The sequence below is a fragment of the Saccopteryx bilineata genome, chromosome X (genome assembly GCF_036850765.1).
Source record: "Saccopteryx bilineata isolate mSacBil1 chromosome X, mSacBil1_pri_phased_curated, whole genome shotgun sequence".
In the NCBI taxonomy this organism is placed as follows: Eukaryota; Metazoa; Chordata; class Mammalia; order Chiroptera; family Emballonuridae; genus Saccopteryx; species Saccopteryx bilineata.
In genome coordinates, this window is record NC_089502.1 from 43,349,694 (window position 1) to 43,376,935 (window position 27,242).

Below are 27,242 nucleotides of genomic sequence, written 5' to 3' on the forward strand. Positions count from 1 at the left end.
TGAATATTCATCCTCTTTCCTAAATCATCAATCTCTTCACCTGTCCAGAGTTGTGCTAGCATGCTGATGGAAATCACTTATCCTTAAGAAAACAAACAGAAACCACCTTCCTCCATTTCACATACCCTTTACACTGTTCCATTGTCTTGCTTCTCTTCACAGCAAAATTGCTCAAGTTTTTTTTTCCACACATTTTCTTCACTTTATTTCTTAACTTGTTCTTCAAACCACTAACATCCTGCTTCTACATCTACTGCTCTACAGAGTCCCTCCTGTTAAGGTCACCAGTGATCCTCAAGGTCACCTCTCAGTACTCATTGTACTCAACTTCTTACCACTGGCTTTAGACAAAGTTAACAACTCCCTCCTTCTTGGACAGTTCACCTCCTTTGGATTCTGTGACTATCTCCTGATTCTACAATTACCTTTCTGCCCAGTTTTTCTGTCTTCTTTGTGGCTTCTCCTCCTCTACTTAATCACTAGATACTGCAGTTCTTCCCAACTCAGTCCCAGACCTTCTCTTTTTTCTCTACTGTTTTTCCCAGGTGACCTCATCACTCCCTTGGTTTTAAATACAACCTATGTTGACTGACTGGTGGTTGCACAGTGGATAGAGCATCGACCTGGGATGCTGAGGACCCAGGTTTGAAACCCCGAGGTTACTGGCTTGAGTACAGGCTCATCAACATGATCCCAAGGTTGCTGGCTTGAAGCCAAGGGCGCTGGCTTGGCTTAAGCCCCTCACCCCATTCAAGACATGTATGAGAATCAACCAATGGACAACTAAAGTGATGCAACTAGGAGTTGATGCTTCTCATCTCTCCCCCTTCCTGTCTCTCACTCACTCTCTCACTCTCTCTCTTTCAAGAAAACAAATAAATACAATCTACATGCAGACAAGTCCCAAATTTGCATTCTATGCATACCTCTTCTGTGAGCTCCCCAAACTTCTCTATTCTAACTATCTATTCTGACATCTCTGCTTATGTCTCATAGGAATCTCAAAATTAACATGTCCAAAACTGAACTCTTGATTCTCCTCGCCTAGGCCTAGGCCTCCCTCAGCCTCCTCTATCTCAGTACATGACACCATCATTTCTCCAATGACTCAAGCCAGAAATCTCAGAAATTCAGAGTGTTTCTTGACTCCTGTCTCTTCCTTTTCCTTATCTTCCACATCTGATCCCTCTGTAAGTCTTCACAGCCATTCCTTCAGAATTTGATCAACACTCTCTATCTCCATCGCTATCACCCAGCTCAAGCCACCATTATCTCTCTCTTGAATTGCTGCACTAGTCTTCTTTCTGGTCTCTCTATAGCCACTGCTGCCCCCTTCTAAGTCTGGTCTATTTAGATATTGCAAAAGTCCAAATCAGCTCTTAACACACCGCTTCAAACCCTGTAGATGCTTCCTAAGTAAAAGGCATCTAAACTCCTTTTCCATGGCCTCTGTTTGCCACACCCTTCTTATGCAACTCTTTTGCCTGTTTAGAACAATATAGCCCTATTGGCTTCTTTTCAGTTTCTGAACACATTAAGTTCTTTGCCACCTCAGGGTCTTCTCACTAGGTATTCTTTTTTCCTGGAAACCTCTTTGCCCATTCTTCACATAGCTGACCTTTCACCCTTCAGGAATCTACTTAAGTATAGAGGTCTTCCCTAAGAACTCTGCCCTGGTTTTCTCTATTACTGGAATCTGTTCATTTCCTTTATGAAACTCATCATGATCTCTAATTATATATTCATTCATGTGATTATTTGGCTATAACCACCATAAAAGTATTGACTATGTTTCTCTTGTTCAACAGTGTATCTCCACTACATAGTATGCAACCTGGTACATAGTAGGTGCTTAATAAATATTTTTTAAATGGTTCAATGGCTGCACAGATAGGAGTGATTTTGAGGCATACAAATTAGAATCCTCTGGCAATTCCATACAATTAATTACCAAATGCCTACAGGTTCTGTCTCGGTCTGCAAAAAAATGGGTTTCTGCCTGGGGAGTCTGGTTGTTGGGAGTAACCTCTCAACATCTTTGACCAAAGACAAAAGTTGGGAGAAAATGGAGTGAAAGGAAGAGTGCAAAGAAGGTTATAATCTGAGAAAAAATGGGAGCCAGAATGGCTCCATTCCTTTTAGGGATACCAGGGTAGGAAACCTAACAGCTAAATTCTCTCAAGGGAGGAATGTTTCTTTGAAGGGCAAAGAACTTTTCATTTAGAATGACCAGAGGCTGAGGTGGGTGGGAGGCAGGATGACTTTGGCTAGTTCTTCCCAGTCTTAAACACAGGTTTTTCCCTAAGACTGCCTCCCTCGTTCCTTCTACGTCTTCGTGGCCCAGCAAATTCCTCCTCAGTTGAGCTTGGAGAAGCATCTTTTGGAAAACCTGCCAGCGTCTGGATTCATTTTCTGTTTGCCCAAACAGATGTTTTTATCCATTGGGCTGGAATGGAGACACCTGTCACCTGTTTTAGCAAGTCACAAGGGAACAAGTAAAGAGACCAAAGCCATTTGTAGCTTCCACAAATACTTGGGGGTCTGGAGTCATCTCACAAAAGACCAACCCCTGTGGTACTTCCCAGATGACCTGCTTGGCAATGGTTCCTTCCCCTCTTAACTTCTCTCCTCAAGGGCTACATATCCAATAGATAGAGACACATTGTCTAATAGGCCCAGACACTCTCCTAGACCATCCCTGCTGGGGCTGCCAGCCTGGTGACAGATGTGAGGGCTATGCCAGATGTGAGACTGATGCTATATGGCACTGTGGGTCACAAGGTCTGAAGCTGCTGCTACTGACTTGTGGCAGAATTAGTGGGGAGATCCTTACATTTTAGCCCCTACTCACCTGTCACTGGCAGAGGCAGTGGGGGGAAACTGGAGCAATGAAACATTACGAAAGCTTAAAGGTGTTGTCATGTAACTCCAAAGAACCCTGGGCAACTCAGACCCACCCTTTGCATACCACACCAAATAAATGTGAGGGAAGCAGAGATAGAGATTACCTGAGCGAGAGGGTGAGATGAAGAATAGAAGGAAGGACAACTGAGCAGGAAAGGAGACCAGAGAACCAGGAGGGAGGGGAGAAGTGAGGTCAGGCAGAGAAAACTGGACAGAAACAGAAATGAGACAAAAGGAAGGCCTTGCAGACAGTGAAGAAAGACTGACTTGAGGAAGGCAAGCACTACCGAGAACTTGTGCCTACCAACTCCAAGCTTTTTCGAGGTTCATTCTAGTGTCTCCCCTGTTCTCTAAGTGCCCTTGAGCTGCACCCCTTCAGGCTCTTGCTACTGGAAGAGGTCACATGGTAATGAGAATCTTCTGGTACCCAGCTCTTTGGATAAGAGCACTGCAATTATGCCACACCGACAACATGACAGCACCTTCCCCATTTCACAGATGGGAATATGTTGAGCAAGGGGCAAATCTGAAGCAGACTGAAAAAGAGATCCAGGCCCCTGTCCTGACTTAGGCTGATTTCCCCAGCCACATTATGAAAGAGAATGAGATCGAGAGGAGAAAATAGGAAGGAGAGAGCATTCCAGATGGTGAGAGGGAATGTTCATGATGGGAAAAGTGCAGTTGACAGGGAAGGGAGCAGCAGGCTTGAGTTCTTCCCTTGGGTGAACACATCTCTTTGAGGCCAGGCTGGGCTGCAGAGCTTGAGCACAGAATGCTAAGCCAGAAGAAAGTCCCTGGCCACTCAGATCTTTCTCTCTCCTTTTGAATCCCAGTCTCTAGTCTGCCAAGGGCTGAACTGTAAACAAGGTTTGGAGGCTGGATAGGGGAGCAGGTGTGGGCAGAAGCTGTTGGGAACATCCCAACAAGTAGCTTCCTCCAGCAGACAAATAACCAGGGCTCAAATAGTGGTCTGCTAAGGGCTGCTTGGCAGGCACTGGGTGCACAGGACTCGGGGCAAAGCCTCCTGAAGCCAAAGGAGTGCTTACTCGAATGGTTGACTGTGCCATCTCCCTTTTCTGTGAGGCTACCAGGCATGGATGGCCTGGACCACCAGCCGGGGATGCTCCAACCTTTGATGTTGGTCAAACAGCCAGAAAACCTCAGAGTTGGCAGGGACTTTGGGAGTTATTTACTTCACCCTTGTCCACCCTCTGCTGACTTCCAGAAGCAGCAGGGGAAGGTTTTCTAGAGGGAGACTGTGGCTGAGTACTACAGAAGGGGCTAGATTTGGGTAAGCAGAGAGAGAGCACTGAGAACAGTCTAGAGACAGAAGGGGAGCAGAGACATGAAGATAACAGTTTGAGGGGAGGAAGGGGTGCTGGAGAGAGGTTAGCTGGGAAGCAAGACACTGGAGCCAACCCAGAGAGACAGTGAGTAAACTTTTTCCCAGCTTTCTCTTCTCATGTCTGGCTCTGCTAGGGCATAAGGTCCTCTCCCCAGTGTCCCTTTGGAGAGCTTGTGAGGAGACAGGCAGGCCAGTCTAGTCATAGCTGGACAGACAAAGGTACATCTATCCTGCTGCTTTGCCTAGAGGCCCATCTGCCCCCTCCCTGCCTGAAATGATGCAAGTATTATCTGAAGTCCAGGCACCATGCCGGGCAGGCACCAGGCTGACCTCCTGTGAATGTGCATACAGGAGCAAACCTTGGCTCCTGCCTTGTGCACCATCTCTAAGCTGTATATTCAAGAGTAAAGGGTGGGGGAAGGATAGAAATTAGGCCAAGAAGCAACTCAACAAAAGAAGTTATGTGAGTAGAAGCCTGGTAAACTCATGTCACCTCATCTGGAGGTTTCCAGAGAGACCAACGATAGCCTCAAAGCAATAAGACAGCTTTTATTCTGTCCAATTGCATCTTCCTGCTGAGAAGGAGAGGGAATTATAAGGTCTTTTCTAAAGAAAAGGGAAGATCCTATGGGATCAGACAAAGGAGAGCAAGATTGGCGAACTCTTTCCCTAGGAATAAAAGCCAAGAACAAGTACAGGTGATAAGTTACTATCTCAGAGTGTATGAGTTAGCACTCAAACTCTCGGCACCTCAACCATGTTGCTAGTCTGTTTTTTGGACGCAAGCAGAAGTCAAATTGCAAACCTCAGAGGGCCTGTGGACTTGTCTTTGGGCGGGGATGGGGATGGTAAGAAGACTGTATCCTACTCTGCAGCTAGGCTGTGGGGAGACAGGATCTCAAGGGATCCTGAAAACCTGCAGACTTCGTAGTCAGCAACACAGATTCAAAGATGGACTCCAGACTTGACTTACTTTGGTAAGAAAAGCAGATCCAGACATTTTAGAAAGAAACAAAAAAGGGTAAGGAAAAATGATTTTTTTTCTTTTTGCCTAACCCTAATTACCCAGAACATTCTATCGATATTAATCACAAGCATTCAGGTTTTCATATTACAGTGGAATTATATTTTTCCAGTGATTAAAATCCACAGAGCTGGGACTGTGTTTGAGAATAATACAATCTCTGCTCCCATATTCCTTCTTGTAAAGGGAACAAATAGTGTAGTCCCTTGCTGTGAGTCACAGACTCCTTCCACCAGCTTTTAGATAACATTCATTTGTATATGCAACAAAATTTAACTGAGCATCTACTACGTGCCAGGCATGATGCTGGATACTGCAGATGCAAGGTAAAATAGGCCCAGTCTTTCCCTTCAGAGAGGTTGTTGTGTGAGGTGGGAGCAGGTATGTAAACAGACAAATATAAAATCATGTGTCAACTGGCACCACAAGAGGCAGCAGAGGATGCTATGTGATCACAGGGGAGGGCCTGTCTCCTGCCTCCCATGGCTCCCAGCAGCTGAGTGGTGAAGGTGAATGGGAGTCCAGCAGATGGACAAGACAGAGAAGGGCATTCCAGTGAAGGAATGTCAAACATGACAGCAAACTAATAATAAAAAAGATTCTATAAAGAGGGAAATTTCTAGGTATTTAAGCTACTGGAATTAAATGAAAAAAAAATCATAGAACACATCCATAGAAAATTGAAGGGAAACTTTTATTTCTAGTAGCAGGAATGAGAGCACAGACCTTGTGTTAGCTGCCAGCCCCTTTTGTGTGGCCATGTGAGATGATGCAGTGCACTTAGTGCTCTCAGAAGAGGCCACAGAAGTAACCAGGAACACTGCCCAGCACTAGGGTTACCAGTCACATATCTTATGCACCACCCAAAAGTTACACATGGAAGGTCCCCCTCTCACATCACAGAAGGCGATAGGTAGGGTAGACCACCAGCAGATGCACTGGGATCCAACCATGGTAATAAGGACCAAAGCCTAGAAGCTCATATGCTGCATTATGTCCACACTGAAGAATCCATGGAAGCCAGCTCTATGAAAGGGCCAGAGCAAACAGCGGGAAGTTACAAACAACCCCCCCCCCCTGTAGGACCAGTAGTGAGCAACAAGATATACCCAGGGACATGGCCACATTCTGTTCAGCTCACAGGGGCCAGCCTGAGTAAAGGAATGAAACTCAATAGGCACAACAATACTACTAAAGTCTCATCTGCAGTTCCTGCTACTTTAGTCCTGACCAGACAACAAGCTTTCTGCCCCTCCTCAAGAGGTGGGAAGATGGCTTTACTCAGCATTGCAAGGCTCTAAAAACTTTTTAGAAAATAATTCCTAACAGGGATACTGAGATAGAGCCATAATGTCAGATTAACAACTAAGAACCAGTAGACCAGACGCTTGTCTAATTAATAAAATTTATAAAGCAGAACAACTTATTGATGTTACAGGCACGACACATAGTACAACAACAAAACCAAAATGCATGCAAAATACTCTATGTTCTCTAGGAAGCCTTTTCTCTTGCAACCTGCATAATTCTTTAATTCAAATGGAGTCTGGGGAAAGGAGAAAGCAGAGCACCAGGCTACTGGCTGGGGAGGAGACAGCTTGAGAATCCCAGCTGGAGGAGATAATAGCAGAACCTCTGTCTCTTGTACCAATTTGCCAAACGTTATTTTCAGCCTGGACTTTGAAGGCAGTCAATCTGGACTAGAATTCCAAGTCTGTGCCAAGTTATTTAACCTCTTGAATCTCAGTTCCCTCATCTATAAAATGGGACTCACGATAGCACCTATTTCAAAGTACCTACATAAAGATTAAATATGCTACGTAAGTGCTCAATCAATAACGACTATTAGCAATTAGTATTATCCTTGTTCTGTTGAGGCACCTATTAATAAGATCTGCTGTCTTGATATAGCCCATCGGGTTTGCCTTTCTCCGCAGAATGTAAAGGGCTGATTTAAAAATTGGTTCAAATCTCTATGGACCTTGGGCTAGGACTTCAGACTTACAGAATAAAATAAGTTTTTCTGTGGGGGAAACAAACTATTTCACTACTTCATTAAAGCCAAATTCTTATCCTATTTTTGGTGGTTAACAGTGGGGATGCTGAAGTAAGACTGGGTAGAAATCCCAGCTCTCCTCACCAGCTGTGGGACCTTGGGCTGGTCTACCTCTCAGTTTCCACCACCTCAATTTCCTCATCTGCAAAATGGGGATAATATCAGGATCTACCTCACAGGGTTATTGGGAAGATTAAATATAATAATACATGTAAAGCACTTAAAACTACACCTTGCATACAAAAACCTCTCAGTATATGCCATCTATTCTTACAGTATACGAATTCGCACTCCTGACTGAAGAGCTTAACACAAGGCTTGGCACATAGTACTGTAGTAGCAACTACTATGATCATCAGTCCTCTCAGTAAAAACGAGTGACTGGAGAGGAGGAGCAGAAGGGAGATCCGGATCTTTTCTGAGAGGGAAACTAAGTAAGTTATTATAAACTCACTTTTGTGATCTCAGATGCCCCCATCCCTAGAATTTTATATAGCTCAAGAAAAGAAAGTTACAGGTATGTGCTCGCAGACTCCCTCTTGCCAAGGTCTTTTGTTTGACAAGTAGCACACCACCTCACAGGGTGGGCTGGTTTCTCAGCTCCCACCCCGAGGCTTTGTGAAGGCCGAGGCACGCGAGGGCAGACCAGCCAGGGGCAGAGGACCTGGAGAAGCCCAGGCGCCGGGGGAGGGCACCTAGAACGCCCGGCACTTCCTTCCGACAAAGGGCTCCCAGCCGGGGGCGGAGCTTCGGCGCGGGGCGGGGCGGGGCGGAGCCCCTAAGGGCTCCCAGCCGGGGGCGGAGCTTCGGCGCGGGGCGGGGCGGGGTCGGCGTCCCGCCTAGGCCGGCGGAGCTGAGCCCCTAAGGGCTCCCAGCCGGGGGCGGAGCTTCGGCGCGGGGCGGGGCGGGGCCGGCGGTCCCGCCTGGGCCGGCGGAGCTGAGCCCCTAGGGGTTACCCCTCCCGCCCTCCCGGCGTCTAGCTCTCCTCGAAGCCCTCTCCAGAGGCAAAATTTCCGCTTGCGCTGCCACCTTCCTACGGGTGTCCAAGACTTCAGCCCCGCGCACCTTGCCTTCCAGTTTCCTCGCGGGCGGCGAGCAGGCTGATGACTGCAACAGCCCCTTGGGGACTCCAGGTTGGGGGTGGGGGTCGCCGGCCCCCGACTCGCCAACTCGTTCTAGCCACTGCAGGCGCGGAGCAGCCGCGCGCCCGGGACCCGGAGTCTGTGCCAGCGCCGCCCAGAGTCACTTTGAGGGGCCAACAAGGACCCGACGCTCGGCTGCCGACCCCCAACCCCGCATACCTCAGCCGCACTCAGCTTGGTGCCCCGCTGTGTGACCCTTTTCCGGGCGAGCTCCAACCCGACTGCTCTGAGCGCGGTACTTACTGTCGGGGCCTCGCCGAGCCGCGTCCCCCTTGCGCTGCCCCTGGTTGTGCCCCGCGCCGACGGCAGCGGCAGCAGCGTCTGTAGGAAAAGAAAGATCACGCCTGCCTTAGAAACCTAGCCCCTGCTGTGACCGGAATCTTAAAGAAGGAGGCGTCTGGCTCTGCCTCAGAGCCGCGGACGAGGTGGCGGACTAGCGGGGACGCTGGTAAACACGGCGTCTCCTGCCTCTCACCCGCCCGCAGTCCGCCGCGGAGGAGCTCCCCCCACCCAGCCCTGGAGCGGCCCCCGCGGGGGAGCCGGCAGCGGGGGAGGGAGGCTCCGAGTACACGGCCTGGCGGATAATCCAGCTGCCCGGCACTGTGCTTTACTTCCCTTTTCTCACCTCAGTATCCTCCCCATTGCACAGAAAACAAAACCGAGGCTCAGGGAGCAAAGCCAATAGCCCCAGATACAGGAGCTAGTAGTAAGGCGTGAGACCAGGATTTGAAACCAGAGGGATCTCAGGTTGGTCCCTGTCTGCCTCAAAAGCCATTTTTGTGCTACTGCAAAACATGTTGGAACACCTGTGTCACCACTGCCTGTTTATGCCCCCTCCCACTTTTTTTTTTCCTTTCTGGCAGGACTAGGAACAAGTGACAATTCCTTGTCCGTTTGCTGGTGGAAGTGGAGGTGGAGGTGGAGCTGGAGGTGGAGGTGAATCTCTGGGATGCAGGTTCCTGATTACAGTGTCTAGTACCCCGACAGAGGCCATCCCTCTTTATCTTGTCTACAATGTGCCAGTCCTTAAAGGAGACACAAAGTGTAATAGGAGGTAGGCTTGGTCCAGGTGCCATCCAGGACACAGGCACTGGAGCCTGTGAGACCTGGGTTTGAGGGAGAAGAGTCACAGGTGGGATGCAGGGACCCTAAAGAAGGGAACAGTCAGTGTTCTCAGACATCCCTCCCAGGGTAATACCTGAAGGAACCCCCATGGGGGGGTCATGGGGAGAGAAGGGGCCAGTAGGGACAGTGTGGGGAAGGTGCTTTTCCCACAGGGCTGTTTCTGACTCCATTCTGGTACTGGAGTGAGGGCACACATCACTTATTCTTTAAAGAATGAGTGGAAGACAGCCTGTTGGGAAATTAAGCCCTGTGGCTTCTCTATGGGAGCTACCTTAACTTCCCTGCCTTAGCAATGCTATCTGTGAAATACCTAAGATCTCTTCTTCCTTTCTGGTCAACATAATGAAATATCACAGTATTCTTGCCTTTCTCTTCTGATTATAAAAGAGCATTTTTAGAACTTGTTGCCTTGCCTCCGCTCATCCATCCATTCATTCATATAGCAAACACTTATTAATATCTACTATGTGTCAGGCATGGTGCTAGGTGCTGGGCACCTCCGTGGTTCTGTGTGGGAGTATGCATGGGAGGTAGAAAGCACACAGGGCTGGAAATTAGGAAACACATTTTAAGTCCTAATTCTTTGACTAAATAGTTGTGTAACCCCGGATAAGTCATGTTTCCTTTTAGGGCCTTAGTTTTCTTATTGATCAAACGGGGCTAATAACACCTTCCCATCCTATTGTATGGGGATATTTTTGAGGCTCAATACAGATATGAATGAGAAGGAGCTTTGAAAAGTATAAAGCCACTAGACAAATGGCAGGGATAAATTTGTTTCCAAGGTGGGAGGGGGCTGCTGGGAAATAAAGCTTAAAAGAAATCCAGGCTGACTCTCCCAAACTGATTGCACTGAATTCCATCTTCCTTGAATCACTGATCCTGCACCTGGGCACAAGTCTCTGCCCTGTGAAATATTGTGCTCCCTCAGCAGTGCCCATAGCACCGGGTTTAGGATGACCCGGCCTTAAGCAGGGGAGATTGCCTGGGGGACTTGAGTGGAACCAGTGGAGCAGCTGTGGCTCTGGGTTTCTAATTCCTGGGAAAAGCAGCATCATTCCTCAACCCGATCCCACCTGAGCCCAGGACTGCGTGTGTCTGAGAAGAAACCACTTCAGGCCCCCAGAGATACCCCTTCAGGAAGCACAGGACTCGTGTCAAATGGTAGAAGGTGGCCTCGAGGACTGACACTCTATTTTTTTGGAAGCTAGGAGTTCTGGGTTCGGGCCACCTTCCTGAGATCTACAACAAAATTTGTGCAGCCTCTGGCCCTGGCCGGTTGGCTCAGCGGTAGAGCGTCGGCCTGGCGTGCGGGGGACCCGGGTTCGATTCCCGGCCAGGGCACATAGGAAAGGCGCCCATTTGCTTCTCCACACCCCCTCCTTCCTCTCTGACTCTCTCCTCCCCTCCCGCAGCGGAGGCTCCATTGGAGCAAGGATTGCCTGGGCGCTGGGGATGGCTCCTTGGCCTCTGCCCCAGGAGCTAGAGTGGCTCTGGTCTCGGCAGAGCGACGCCCTGGAGGGGCAGAGCATCGCCCCCTGGGGGGCAGAGCATCGCCCCTGGTGGGCGTGCCGGGTGGATCCCGGGTCGGGCGCATGCGGGAGTCTGTCTGACTGTCTTTCCCCGTTTCCAGCTTCAGAAAAATACAAAAATAAAATAAAATAAATAAATAATAATAAAAAAAAATTGTGCAGCCTCTGAGAGGGTTTCTAGCTTGTTCTGTTCATCCCTAAAGCCACCCAAACAGATCTACAACCTTAAATTACGATACTATTCTTGTTATGCAAATGTAGTTTCAAGATAAATCCTTGAATTTCCAGAACTCTCCTCTACCCCTTTCTATTCCAAATAAACATATACCTTAAACACTGGATCTTGCCGACAAACAGTTTCCAGACAAACCCATTGCCCTCCTTCCTTTCTTTCTCCCTTCCCACTAGATGATAACCCTGAAGCCACTTTATATAAAAATGCTAGAGCCAGTGCAGAACAGGGAAGGCTCAGGGGCTTGGGCACTATAGCTAGCCAACCTCAGACCTGCACTCCACAGTTCTGGAGACATACTAGAATAATAGAGGCAGTGACAAAAAGGAGGGGCCCTGCCATGGGCCAGGGCACCTTCAGCCAGCAGGTCCCTGAGGGAGGCGGAGAACAGACAGACTCTACACCCAGTCTCCCTTGGCAGTGTCAGAGCTCATCCTTCTTGCTGCTGAGGCTCCTCTTAATGTCTTCATAGATTCTCTTGTTCCATCCATCTCGTCAAGGCTGCTCCTTGTAATAAAGTGCCCCCGCGGCCACTCCAGACAGCCTGATGTTATCCTTCACTCTCTGCCCTTCTCCTCAGTGTGGACCACACAGCAGTGATTCAGTCCTCCCAGATTACAGTACAGTCTTCTGGGGAAATGCTTCCTGTGTGTGCCCCAGCCAGGGCATGACGGAAGCATTGGGTCTGGGCATATCAAATACCCCTTTCTTTGCCCTAGCACAGTGTCCTGGGCCTTGGATTTAGATCCTCACCCTGAGCCCCCATGCCCACCTCAGCTTGCATCTTCTTCCCAGGGCCAGCTGCCACTGCTGTACCTCAGCCGTATAACCCGAGTCCAATTTACAAAGCCTTTCTCTCGGTGATTGTCAATCAATCCCCCATCTCTATACCCTTAAAAGACTAGAAAGATTCAAGCTCCAAAGGAATGAATCACTGATGGTGAAATTTCAGGCACAATGACAGGCAATTGAGGAGACATATTTGATCACATCATGTTTACCTATGTGTAAGGCTGGCCCTGAGGATATTCTGGCATTATCCCTTGACTATAATGAAGACTTGAAATAATAGCAAAGAAAGCAATAGATAATACACCAGGCTGGGAGTAGGGGTATCCTGCTGCTTATCCCAGTTCTGGCGCTAATTAGATGTATGGGCCCATACTTTCTCTTCTAGGCCTCCAATACCAGTATGTCATAGGGAGCACTATCAAGGTGATTAGGTATTTAACTCTTCGCTGATTTCCAGGGTCCCTTCCTGTTTTAACTGGGCTCAGATTGGCTACATGACACTGAAATAGGATGATGTTCCCTTCAAAATGGGCCCTTGTTCCAGGACACTGGGCATGGCACTGTGTATGTATTGCAGTTAAAAGGGTATGAAAGGTTGGCACTGAAGGCATGAGCCTGGTACTGTTATTCAGCAGTGTAGCCAGTGCTTGACCCACCTTTGCTAGGGAGCAAAGGGAAAGTTGTTTATTGTCCCCCATCCCATCTTGCAGACAGGACTCCTTAGATCCCCAGTGGTAGCTCTCTACGGGCAAATCCCCTATATCGTCCAGGACTGATTCCAACTGCCCCAGGATCAGGGCTGACATTCCACCAGCGAACACCTGGACCACCATCACACTTACTCTGATCTGACATTCTTGACTTAGTGACCAGTCAACAGCTGCTAGCCCAAGACCCCTTGAGTTCCTTCCAACTGTTCCCATTGCCTTCTGATCCTGCAACCAAAGAGTTAATGCCTGGCCCAGTAAGGGCCCTCTAGGACACCGCTCTAGTTCTAGGGCTATTTCTTGTCAGGCCATTTCTCCCTGAAGATTTGTCAAGGGCTTTCTGAATTGAGGTATGCCCCATCCCCTGCCTTTGGGTCAGGTGGGCCCTGATTGTTTAATGGAAGGAAGAAAAAGAAGGCATCAGGAGATGGGGTTCTGGCTTCGTAGTTAGTAGCAGCTGTCCTGGTGATCTTTTGCCCTGAAGCCTGGATCCAGTTGCCAGAGGATGACACCACTATGATCTCACCAGGGCACTGATTTTATACCGCCCCCAACTAGCTTCCCCCACCAAAGGCTGTCAGGTTTTCCTCCCTGCTCCCTAGGTCCAATGGGGGTACTTACCACCATTTTCTTTCTCTCCTATATGACTGACCTGTTCCCTTCTTCTCTTAGCCAGAGCAATCCTCCCTAGCACTGAAAATCCCTTCACTTGGCCCCTGTCTCCCTCCCTCTGCTATTCTACTTCCTTTTCCTTGCCAAGACCTAGCTGCTCCAATGCGTGCTTTGCTCCTGCGGTGTGAATGTTCTGTTCTTGCTGGGCCCTGTATTAATTTGCTCTCATTTGTGAGCAGCTTTGTTAACATGCTTGGCCTTTTTGATGTTTAGTGCTGCTCCCCACTTCCTCTGTTCCCTCCCCACCCACACCCTCCTTAACTTTGTAATAATGGGCCCTCCCCTGTGGGGATGGGGTTGGGCTTTTTCAAAGCCCTTTCTGGTACATGCTTTAGTATTTCAGTACATCCTGACAACTGCCATTGGAAACAAAGTGGGTGTGATTATTGACCCTTGTGGGACTGGTGAAAAAACCAGGGCTCAGGGAAGTGAAAAAGCCTGTCTGTGCGGATAGCTACTGTGTGATGGCCTAGCGAGTCTAGAGCCATAGCTCTTTCCCACAGAACCCGCGTGCTTAGGCATTCATCTTTGGTACCGCCCTTTGAGACCCCAACCAAGTTCCAAGGAAAGTGCATATGTGCACACATACTTACATGAGGCCCCAATCAAATCCAGAGAAAAGTGCATATATGCACACATACCCATATGAAATTTTGTTTACAACTGTGTGAGGGGTCATAGAAACTCCAAGGGTCAGGCCCCTGCATTGGTATTTTTAAAAAGCTGCCAAGTGATTCTAATATGCAACCAAGGGTGAGAACCATTGCTTGAAATGAAGAGGTCAGAATAATACATGAAAGCGTAAAAGCTTTAGCAGCTGAGAATTTTCTGAAAAATCTTGGATGTGCCTGACCTGTGGTGGCACAGTGGATAAAGTGTCGGCCTGGAGCACTGAGGTCACCGTTTCAAAATCCTGGGCTTGCCCGGTCAAGGCACACATGAGAAGCAACTACTTTGAGTTGATGCTTCCTACTCCTACCCCATCTTCTCTCCCTTTTTCTTTCTCTTCTCTCTTAAAAAAATCAATAAATAAAATATTTTAAAAAAATCTCAGATGTACCCCATAAGAATCAAAGGTAGAGTAAGATGTGAACTCTGGCCCAGCTTCCCTGCCTCAGTTTCCTTCTTTCTGCCTGAAGGAAATCACATTAGGAAATCATTTTAAAGGCTTCTCAGTCCCTCCCCAGACTGCCTTTGTAAATCAGTCAGCATTGGGTTTTCTGTGTGAAGGGAGTATAAAGAAAGAAACGCACCTCACTCCCCATATACACAAGCTGGCCACTTATTCTGTAAGCATTATTTTTAGCATCTTCTGTTGGCAAAGGTGTAGGTAAATTTCCTTAAATAAGGCATGGGGTCTACCTGGAGGTGAAGGGTAGAGGCTTTCCTGTCAGTCACCTAGAAAGAGAGGCTTCTCAGGTAAGAAACTGGAACATAATGATCATCCTAATAGCTATCATGTATTAATCACTTACTGTATGACAAGCATTTCACTTCTATAACCTCATTAATCATCATACCTTCTGAAGTAGTTATTAGCATTATCATTATTTTACATATTAGGAAACTGAGGCTCAAGAGGTGAAGTTACTTGTCCCAAGGTCACCCAGTTAGCAAGCAAATGTATTTTGTTTGGCCTGCAGAATTTTTGCAATTTTTAAAAAATTCATTGTTAAGATTTAGAAATCTTCTGATTTCATATAAGAATCCAGACTTCTGGCTTCCCTTAAAAATCTTAGCTGGGCCCTGCTGGGTCATTCAGTTCAATTGGTCGTTAGAGCATTGACCCAATACTCCAAGGTTGCGGGTCCGAGCCCTGGTCAGGGCACTTACAAGAATCAACCAATGAATGCATAAATAAGTGGAAAAACAAATTGATGTTTTTCTCTTCTCTCACTCTCTTTCCTTTCCTTTCTCTCTAAAAAAAATTAATGAATCAATAACAACAACAACAAAAAATCTTAGCTGGCAACCCTGCACCTTAAAGTCCCACCCCACAGTGCTCAGCTGGAACAAAGTAGCAGTACTCTTTCTGGATGAGGAATGGGCTCTCCAGGTCACCCCTGTTCCCTCTTTACCTTCTGTACCCTCACTATGGGGAATCCTCTCTGAGCCTCATCTGCCAGCCTGGGCAGAGTTCATTTAAAAGTCTACTCTCTTATTAGAATGTGACTTTGTAGAGGGCAAGGCAGGGCATAAGTCCCATCCACTGTATCCCCAGTGCCTGGGGCAAGAATTAATACTCTGTCAATGATGGTTGAATGAACTGGGAGGAGGATTGTGGGGAAGAGAAAGGTACAAGAAGACAATCTAACAGTCACATTTTCTGTGGCTCCCTGGTGACTAGCAGATCTCTTAAGTCTGCTTCTGAGAGGCTCCCTAAGTTCTTCAAACTAACATCACAAATGTCCTCTGCAGCTCCTGAGCTTATTCTAAGGTTCACCTGTAATATAGGTGGATGTGACCCTTTTTGGAGCCTTTCCCAACTTTCAGTGTGGACTTGTACCTTTGAACAACCCTTCACTGTGATAGACCCATGAACTTCTGTTCCTCAGGCTTTTCTGGGGGCCCTCCAAAGCATTGACCATTCCCTGAGGGATCCCTACTGAGCATCAAAAACTGAGATGCTTTGTGTCCCCTTTTCCTTAGGGCCTTAATTTCCCACTAAGTCTTTCTTCTCAGACAATATATACAATACTGGAAGGCTAGCTGCAGAGCTACTTCTAGGTAAGTGGGAATCCAACACCCCTTTAGTCACACTCCATAGCTTGCCCCCTAATGCAAGAGAGGATTTTTCTCACTTTGTTATAATTACCTGTCTTTTATGGGAGAGCAGGTTCACTCAGCTAGGGTGAAATTTGTATCATCGACCCTGCCAGCCTCTATTAACAATAACATAGGTAATCACGGATGCCCCCCAGCTCTGCTCAGCAATCTTCTTCCTCCTACTCCTACCAGTGTGTTCCAGGTCACCATCTCTTCACCCTAATGCAACTCCCCCTCCCCATTTCCTGTTTCCTGTAGACAGTCCCAGCTCCTTTGCCAAGAGCAACCTGACTCCATGCAAAAACAACTTGAGAGTCATTAATGGGAAAGAGCAGCATTCAGAAAATCAAGATGATTCTAAAGCATTAATGGACCCCTTTGTGATTCTATCTCAGGAACAGCTAATGTTTTGTAAACTGGCATTAGACCAAGGATTGTTTGGAACAGCAGCCCTCCAACCCTGAGAACACATGCCCCTAGGACAAAGGATGTGCCAGAAGAGCCAGGTGAGATCTGGGGAGCAGTGAGAAAACTCAGGATGTGAGCTCCCATAGAGTGCCAATCCCAGTGCCACATGGGCGTGTGTGGCGTGCGTGCGTGCATGTGTTTTGTGCACGCACACACACACAGATCCAAAAACACAGGCGGGGCCACACGTTGGCACAAAAACACCACCCACACTCTTGCTATAAGACCCACATGTGATTTGCCAACAAATTGCAAATTAACCTCCTAGTGAACAGATTAATGGTATTCATGGTAATTTACACTCCAAGTTTCATAGCAACAGACTTTGAGCATTCTGGTTGCATAAGAATTCAAGGATTTTCAAGTTCCTGGAGACATTGTAGTAATTAACCTGATAAGCCTATGCAAATTACCCCCAATATGACACTGTCATTTTTGAATCCCATATCCAGGGTATTTGCCCAGAAGGTTTCCCATCACTGCTCCAGCTCCTTGGCTTGAGGTGTTAAGCTGACAGATGCCAGTCTGCATTTGTCTATGCAAATAAGGTCCCAGGGCAGAACTCACCATCAGATCCGGAAAGGGACTGAACCGTTACAAACTGTCCACTTACATGTTGTCCAGAATGGAGTTAAGCCTTTCTGGGACACATGGAAAGAGGGTCCCAGGCAATCTGCTCAGGACTGACAAAGTTATCTTTTTAAGATCCTTGGTTTGAGGACAAAAATTCCTGACTTGCCCAAGAGTTTTAGCTTTCTACCTGAAGGTCGGGAAGAAGAATTCTCCTTGGCATATTGCCAAGTGCCATTGGAGTTTTTGTCTTTCTAGAAAGATCAGATTCTTAAAATAAAACCAAAAGCTGGGGTTCCCTTTTTCTTCCCTGGGAAGATGAAATTTAATTAGCTCTATTTGCAATTTTGAGGAAAAAAAATCAACTACCTCATCAAATCAATCGACCTATGGGTACAGCTTGTATGTTCTTTCCACGGGTGGATTGGTTTCTATGTAATAATATTTAGCTTCAGGGGTTGGCTACTCCTACCCATCCCACCCCAACATGAAGCCTTATCGTTTGATTGCTTAAACCACCAGGGCTCACTGAAACCCCTGGTTAATCTGCCCTATGCCTCCTGCTCTGCAGGAGACAGTAATGAAGTGCCAAGGAAGAGAGTATCCTCCTCTGCCCACTGGTCCCACTGCTGCTCCCATCAGCCAGTTGGTCATGGTGTTGCAGACCCAACCTGCTGTTAATGGGCTGCTATCTGGAACTCAAGAATTCTCCAGAATGCAAGGCCAAACAAGATGTTGATTGGAGCAGTCTCGCCTCTTGAAAACCTAACATTTGGAGGTGATAAACACTTGAAAATTATACCAGGGCCATTTATTTTTCCTCCTGAGCAACCTTTAGCTAAGTCAGAATTTGAGAAGTGTTGGAAGGCCTACTGTACAGCTGCTGGCTTTCTCTCTGAGTGCATAAATCAAGCCATTCCAAGATGGTCCCTGTGGTTACTCCTTCTCTTTTCTACCTATCCCCTTCTCACCATACCAATCCTACTATTCATCCAGCTTCCATCTCCTCTTTTTCGATTCCTAACAACACCTAGTATCCACCACACTTGTCTCCAGAGCTGTGGGCCCACGACCCCAGAGACTGCAGCATATTGCAAGAGGAATGCACATCCATATATTTTAAAGCATTGCCTGTGGATATGTCAGTCTATAGCTCACAGTAATGATGGTAAGGATGAAGAAGAGGAAGAGAACAACTTCCATGTGGAGTTCATTTACTACATGCCAGACACCTTACATGAGCTTGACATGCAATACCTCATTGACTCTTTGTAGCAACTCTGTGAGCTTGGTACTATTTTTAGCCTTGTTTTGTACACAAGGACACTGAGGCAGATACTTAAGCCACTTGCTCAAGACCTTAAAGGTAATATGCATCAATGCTATAAATCGAACCCTGGCTGAGAGATGCCAGAGAGTAGGCATTAAAGCACTATCTTAAAACATTTTATGCATGTATATACCACTATTTTCCAAATGTTAGGCAGATGTCATAATTATTAACAAAATTCATTTTAAAACATCATACATTCACAGTAGTTTGTGGTCATTATATGTTTCTGAATCAGTGGGTACTAACAATGAAATTGCTGTCAAGGGGTGTCCAGAATATGGGTCCTTGGATTTAAGCAGATTGAGAACCGTGGCCATGGAGTACTTCCACCTCATGTCCTCTCACAAATGAGTTACTCATTCTCTTATCTGCTAACCTTCAGTTTTATCTCAGAAGACCTGTGCATCTCCATAGACATGACAGGGGTGGGGAGTTGTGTATAAAGCTATTTTCATATTCAATCATTCTTTAAACAAATATGTATTGAGCTAACAAACGGGATACTGCAGTGAACAAAATAGATAAAAATTTCTGTTCTCATAGAGTCTTCACTCTAGTAACAATAAACAAATAAATAGGTAAAATTATATGCTATTTTAGAGAATGAAAAGTGTTTTAGAGAAAAATGAATCAGGGAATTGGAAATGAGTGGTTGTAATTTTAAATATAACGGTCAGGGAAGGCCACAGTAAGAAGGTGTCACTGAGCAGAGACCTAGAGAAAGGGAGGAAGTGAGCCTCGCATAGTTATCTTGGGGAAGAGCCTGTCAGGCACAAGGAATAGTATGTGCAAAGGTCCTGGGATGAAATGTGCCTGGAGTGATCAAAGACTATAAAGGAAAGCAGTGTTGTTGGAACAGTTTATCTGTGAGAATGTATATTAATAGTTGTATGTATAAGAGTGGATTCAGGAACAGACTCTGTCATTAGATCTTCAAGTGGCCTATGAGGGCCACCTTAACCTTGGCTGGTTTGCAGGACTAGTTCTAGGCAAACAGACATGTCTGCCACTTTTCAACACCCTAGTCCTTCCTTTTGTCTCCTTAGGAGCCTGTCTGCCCCACCCCTGAATTTGGGGCCTCTCTAGTGCTCTCTGCCAGCATAGCTAGTTCCTCTGCCTAAGGAATAAAGAACATAATTTGAGGATCCCACAGAGCTGAGATTGCTTCATGGTTCCACCCCTTACTAGCTGTGTGACTTTCTCTGGGTAAGTCACCTACTTCTCTGAACCTCAGTTTCCTTATTTTTAAAATGGAGATAATCAGGTATTGGGAGAATTAAATGAAATAATGCATGTATAATGCTGAGTCCAGTGCCTAGCACATAGTAAAAATGTTCAAGAGATAGTAGCTGATATTATTCATTCATATTCATTATAAACTATGGAGAATAATCAGTGTGCCTTGGTTTCCCTGAAAAGCAAAGATTTCTTGCAAGAAAAGTTCTTGAATATGTAAATTGTGGGCAGTCAGCAGAGAGGGAAAAAATGCAAGTAGAAACACTACTGAAGGAGTGTTCTAAATTTTTAACATTACAATAAGTATAGATTTAGAAAGGTTGGGAACCATTGGCATCAATGGGTACTTCTTCCAGGTCTGTCTGCATTTACCTGTAAACTGGTGGGCTCTGAACAGTAGTAGCATTGCCAGCATCATTGAGTGGATGGGAAATTCAAATGAAGCCTTGGATCTTTTGATCCAGCATAAAGATGTGTTTCCATGGTCTTTTTCCCTCTTTACTCTGTTGCTTCTGCTCCCGTGGGAATGTTGGAGAGGTCAGAATCACTGCTCTAAACCCAGAGAGGGCAACTTCTGGGGCTGGAGGCCCTCCCACTTGAAGATCCTAATGGTGCATAACTTTTTCACTTTCACACATCTCTAATTTTCACCCTGCTGTTTATATCACCCTCTCTTCCTACACTTTGAGCAGACAATCCTGGCAAGTCTTTGAAAGTGGCCACTGAGAAGGTATTTGTTGAGAGCTTCATCCATCTCCTAACCAGAGCTTGGGCATGTCAGAACCTTACTGCACAGAATAGTTGTATCCCTGACAAGTTTCTTACAAATCGAATTTTCACATATCAAAGCCTATTTTCCATTTAGCTTCTATCATAAAACTGGAGATGTGTTTCTCTGAGGAGAAAAAAAAATGGGACCCTGAGACTTAATAAAAATCATGTTTATGAATGCAATGCAGTAACACACTTAAAAATCACATATATGAATGAAAAAAATGAGAATTTTCTTATAAAATATTAACAATGCCCCCAAATGAGTCTCAAAACCTGAATACAAAATAGATAGCATTATTTTGATGTTCGGCACAATAGCTTAAAGGCTTAAAAAAACAACAGCTTAACAGAACAGAACACACTGGACTGAAAAGTTCCCCAGCTTCTATAAAATTGCCTTTCTAATGCTCTGCAGCAGGGACCATGCAGCATTCTTTCGAGGCTCAAATCCTGAGCTCTAGTACTCTAGGGAAGCTGCTGGGTTTAAGAAGCAAACAGGTTGATCTGGGCCATAGAAGATGAACAAGCACAGCTGTGGCACTGCTTATAAATGCTCCAGAAAATGAGTTAATTAGGGATAGGGGTTATGGGAAGACTTTCTGGTAACACAAGATTGGAAGACTTGAAATTCCTGAATAGTGAGAGGCTTTGGGTAATGTATAATGAATCAGTCTTCCAATTTCTAAATGTTGCTTTGGCTAATGTCTTTCTATGGAGTTTCTGGACAATGAGGAATTCCTATGAAAGGTTTTGTTGCCTTAGTATAGTCATTCCTCAGTATCTTCAGGGTGGGAATTGAATCCAGGATCCCCTGAGGATACCCAAATCAGAAGACACTCAAGTCCCTTATATAAAATGGTGTAGTATGTGCATATAGGCTACAGCAGGGTGTGCCACACATCACTTCATTTGTGTGGATTCAGTATAGTGCTCAGCATATGGCAAATTCAAGTTTTGCTTTTTAGAACTTTCTGGAATTAAAAATTGTTTTGATCCACAGTTGGTTGAACCCACTGATGCGAAACCCGCAGATATGGAAGGTTGACAGCATTTATCCAAAGTATGTTGTAGGGAACACTAGTCCCAGAAGAGGCTCCATAAAGGGTTCCATGGACAAAAAAAGTTTTAGAAATGCCAGATACTCTAAATCTAATATGTACCTAAATCACTCGAGGAGCTCGTTACAATGCCGATTCTGACTCAGAAAGTCTGCGGCGGAGGCCTGAGAGTTTGCGTTTCCAGCAAGCTCTCAGGTGATGCCTAGGCTGCCAATCCTCAGACCACACTTTGGGTGGCAAGGCTCTAAATGTCCTCTTGAAGATTCATGATTCTCATTAGTATGTTAAGAGCTCTACGAAACCCTGCAGTAAAGTTTAGCTTATCTAACTCAGCATTTGTCAAACTCATTTTTACCAGAAACCTTTTTCTCCCCCCATGATACCTATTAATCTCTCACATTCAGGGTACGTGGAAGCCAATTTGGGAAGTGCTGCTCAGGCTAATACTATCTTACCTGGAGTGAATTTACATCATCTGAGAAGTACTCATTTTGGGTCATGGCTACAGACCTCATCTAGGGCTAGTTAATAGCCCTGCAGAGACAAAGGTATGCCAGGGCTGTGAACTGCCATTGGTTTTTGAAGACTCCAAGCTCAATGACAGCAAAATTACATAAAACTATTTACCATTCTGCCATACTCACCACTTTCCAAAGTGCTTTACAACCTTAATGTGGCTTGAGCTGAAATGAAAGCAGGGAAAATGGACGAGATTTTGAGCAGAGAAAAGCAGGCATTTTTGAGAGGGGAATAAAATGGGATGATGAGCAAATGACACTGAAAGTAGACAGGCGGTAAAGGACCTGGGCTAGTTAGAGTGAGGAAGAAGGAGGCATCAGCAAGAGATGCTAGTGGGCATGGGAGTGCAATGAAAAGAACAAAATACTCTCTAAAATCTGATCCTATAGAATGAGGAGAGGAAAAAACACGAAGGAAGGAGTTATCTTGTTTACCTGATCTGCCTGTACAGGTCTCAGGTAAGTACTTTCCCAAACTTTTGCTGTACAAATTGTTTGGCTGGGAGACCCTCTCTGAGCAGATTTCTCATTCTTATGGCATTGGCTGCCAGATGGAAAGGGTCTAGGTTGTCAGTTCATGTAGGAGGGCATCTGCTCACACCCATGGTGGCCTATCACTCCAGCCCCTATCCTAGCTAGCAGATGGGTCCAAGAGAGCTAGCTCTTCAATTATCAGAAGCCAGTGGCAGACAGTGCATCCAAACTGGAAATAAAGGGGAGAGCTAGAACCCCTGCTGTGTGAATCAATATAGCACAAGTGTACAAATTCTGGAGTCAGACAGAGTCCATACCATAGCACAGCTACTCATTAGCTGTGAGGTCATGGGGTAAAATTAGCTTGTTTTAACCTCAGTTTTCTCCTCTCTAAAATAGGGTTAAGAGTATTATCTATGTATTTCATAACACATGGTGACAAATAACCAGGGAGATCCTGGAAAGAGGGTTAGGATACTGCCTAACACATAATAAGAATCAACAACTGTTAGCTGCTATTAATATTACAGTCACCCTCCTTTATCTGTGGGGGATAAGTTCTAAGATCCCCAGTGGATGCCTGAACTTGCAAATAGTATTGAACCCTACGCATAAGATGTTTTCCCCCTACATACATTTCCACTTAAAGGAAGCACTTTATGACTTCTCTTTGGCACATCTGAATTGCCAGCATCACTACTCCTGCTCTTTGGGTGGTTATTAAGTAAAATAGGGGTTATCTGAACACAAGCACTGTGATACCATGACAGTTCATCTGATAACCGAGATAGCTACTAAGTAACTAATGGTAGTGTGTACTGCATGGAGATGCTGGACAGAGGGATGATTCACGTCTCAGGTGGGATGGAACGAGATGGTATGAGATTTTATCATGCTACTGAGAACGGCACAAAATTTAAAAGTTATGAATTATTTATTTCTGGAATTTTCCATTTAATATTTTCAAACTTCAGTTGACTGCAGGTAACTGAAACCATGGAAAATGAAACTAGATAAGGGGGTACTTCTGTAGTCTTATATATTATTATTATAAGCATTTTAGCATAGTTGCTTGGCACAAAGAAAATGCTTGACAAATGATCACTGATATGGCAGGATAATAATGAATATGACCACGAACTTGGCCATAACCATGACGACAGTGATGATGTTATTGATGATGGAACTTGCTTTCCCTTAGCTGTGTTTTGGCGTTTGGCATCAGGAGGTGGTGAGCTTTGAAAACTCTGAAGTCAGGAGGTCCTGGGTTTGAATCCTGACTCTGCTACCAAATAGTTGGTGAGCAGTTTTCCCAGATGTAAAATGGGGACAATAATTCTACTTCCCTCACTGTTGTGAGGATGAAATGAGATGATGCATATGAGGTAGCAAGCCCAGTGCCTGCCGCATTGTGAGCACCAATAGTTGTTAGCCAATTAGCTAGAATTGCAGTGTTTGAGACCTTGAAAGAGCTCTGGGAAGCAAAGTTTCAGGAGTCAAGGTGCCCTCATTGTCCTTTTTGATAATCACAGATAGGCCCATAAAAGACCTACATAGACACCATGTGCTTTTTCACACATTACTATTTCATATACACAAAAGGGATATAACGTGTTCAGGCCCACATAAAGAAGAAACCCATCTGTTTGTGGAAGAGAATTTCCAGTGCACAGAAATTCCTGACTCAGAGCTTCAAGTGTTTGTTATTATTATCAAAGTAGTGTCTTTTAGTTCAAGAATAGGAGTTTGCAAAAGATATTACTGAAACCCACTATAGCAGGGGTCCCCAAACTTTTTACACAGGGGGCCAGTTCACTGTCCCTCAGACCATTGGAGGGCCGGACTATAAAAAAAAACTATGAACAAATCCCTATGCACACTGCGCATATCTTATTTTAAAGTAAAAAAACAAAATGGGAACAAATATAACATTTAAAATAAAGAACAAGTAAATTTAAATCAACAAACTGACCAGTATTTCAATGGGAACTATGCTCCTCTCACTGACCACCAATGAAAGAGATACGCCTTCCGGAAGTGCGGTGGGGGCCGGATAAATGGCTTCAGGGGGCCACATGTGGCCCACGGGCCATAGTTTGGGGACTTCTGCACTATAGACTATAAGTACCAGGCATGTATACAGGTTTGGGTCACCATCAACTTCAAAACACCTAGCCCAGTAGCTGGCATATGACAGTGCCCAATAAATATGCACTGAATAAAATATCACATTTTCATTTGAAAGTAATTTCATAGCAACAGTATGTATCTATTAGGTCATGAATTAAGGATGCTTTTCTTTGCATTTAAGAAAGTCCTATCAGTGTGCAAATGAGCCAAATTTGAATATCAGCCATAAGGACTAGCCACCCACAAGTACACAAAGACTCCTCAAGTGGATACACAGTCACTCTCCAAATGCTTTGCCAACTTTGGGCCTCCCCTGCAAGATGTGGGACCTGTGTCTTTGGATGAAAATAGCAGAGCGTGCGTCAGTGATGGTTCTCAGAGCCAGTGAAAATATAACAATGAGGCTATCCAGGGTCCTTGTCAAAACCAAGTGGATCTGAGGTGAAATTTCAATCATCTCACCAGCTGGCACCAGAATCCCTCTTAAGGAGAGAACTGGGACTGCCTTTAGGAAAAGATTTTGATAAGATACTTGCTTTGACCGTATAGTTGGGCAGGAGCCAAGGCAACAAGAGCTTGACACTGGGTGGTGAAAATGAACAGAACGTTGGGGCTGTGGGGGAGCAGAGGGGAGAGGAGTAGATGGAGGACAAAGAGGGAACTGAGGAACAGAATGGGAGGCTAGAGCCTTACTAGGAAAATGACCAAGGCCTTCTTAGGTCCAAGAGTAGTAACTTTATATTTTAAGTTGTTTGTGCTGGCTGCACATTGGAATCACCTTAGGGAGCTTTTAAAAACCCAGGATGTCCCTGAGGTTTCCCCTCAGAGAGTCTGAAGCAATCAGTCTGAGGAGGGGCCTGGCATCAATGCTTCTAAAAGCTTCCCAACTGATTCTCAAGGAACAGCCAAGGTTTAGAACCACTGGTCTAGATAGAACTCTCTCAGAAGAAACAGGTGCTTGCAACCAGCGGTGGGCAATGAGGAGAAGGGAGGCCTTCTCTGGAAATGTGGACGTTTCGGAGGGCATAGATTTGGGAGGAATCTTATCTTGATCTGCAGGGCAAGGAAGACCATGGGGACACCTGGATTACACAGATCTAACTGCTGTCAGTTGTCTGATTTCCCCCTCAGCTGTCCATCTTTCCCTTCTTGTCCGAACAGTTATGCTCCCCATTCAGCTACCCCATTATGCTTCACCCGATGGCAAACATATCCCCTCTCCCCTTCCCACTGAGCATTATTTTCCCTGAATCCCATTTCTTTGTGAACCTGTTTTTGACAGATAAAAGCTAATGAATTCGATATGTGAATACTTTTCTCAGACAAAAAAGAATTTGTACATTTAACAAGGGTGTTCAGAGGACAAGACCTTGGCACACAGTGATAATGACAAAGCATGGAGAGCATATTTTGTGGTGGAAGGGACCTGTGAAGGTTCTCAAAGAACACCATGTGGGTAGGTGGTTCCCCTTGAAGCTGATTACTGGACTTTCACATCTGTGAAACGTCTGCAACAGCTAAGTCCATTCTTCAAAGGTGACTGGAGATGGTACCCAGGAAAGATAGATCCAGGTATACCCCAGCCTCACTGGGCTCTTCTCGTACCCAGTCACCAGTGTCTTTATCCCAACACCTCCACAGCCCTTCAAACTCTTTACCTCTCCAGCTTTTTATGCAGCTCTGAATAAAATAAGCTACACGGTTAAAAGCTCACTCCATCACAGATAAGGCAGGAGTCAGCATTTTAAGGTAGTTTAGTCACAGCCAGAGAAGGCAAAGGCAGAGAATGGCAGGCTGCAAGTGCCAATTCCCTGGTTTTCACAGGCCGGGGCCTGAGGGATGGATCATCCTGTCACACCTCCTGAAGCTAAATGTTACGAATGAGTGGGAAAACCATTAAGCAGGACAGAACCAAGGAGGAACAGTTCTCTTTCCCCTGTGCCTCTGCTCCTGCCCTCCATACTGGGTAACAGCCGGACATAAAGGTAAGGCTTCAAAAAGCCTGAAGCCCTAAAGGCTACTCGTAGGAGGTGGTCACAACTCTCATTTCCCAGGATAACTTACTCAGGGGCAGGAACTTGAATTAAGTAGACTACACACTCTCAATCAGAATAAAACTTATTAATTTGCAGACTACTTCCTTTTTTTGGGGGGGTTGTATTTTTCTGAAGCTGGAAATGGGAAGAGACAGTCAGACAGACTCCCGCATGCGCCCGAGTGGGATCCACCCAGCACGCCCACCAGGGGCAAAGCTCTGCCCACCAGGGGGCGATGCTCTGCCCCTCTGGGGCATCGCTCTGCCATGACCAGAGCCACTCTAGCGCCTGGGGCAGAGGACAAGGAGCCATCCCCAGCGCCCGGGACATCTTTGCTCCAATGGAGCC

At 45.9% G+C, this 27,242-nt stretch overlaps 1 protein-coding gene across 1 annotated transcript in view; it reads right to left on the reverse strand.

Annotated features, from left to right (window-relative positions):
* The window catches only part of FRMPD3 (FERM and PDZ domain containing 3), a 142,657-nt gene that overhangs the window by 79,124 nt on the left and 36,291 nt on the right, over positions 1–27,242 (reverse strand). The window contains exon 2 of the mRNA XM_066249647.1: positions 8,715–8,792. The gene's annotated coding sequence lies outside the window, so the exon portion shown is untranslated. The remainder of the gene's footprint in view (positions 1–8,714; positions 8,793–27,242) is intronic.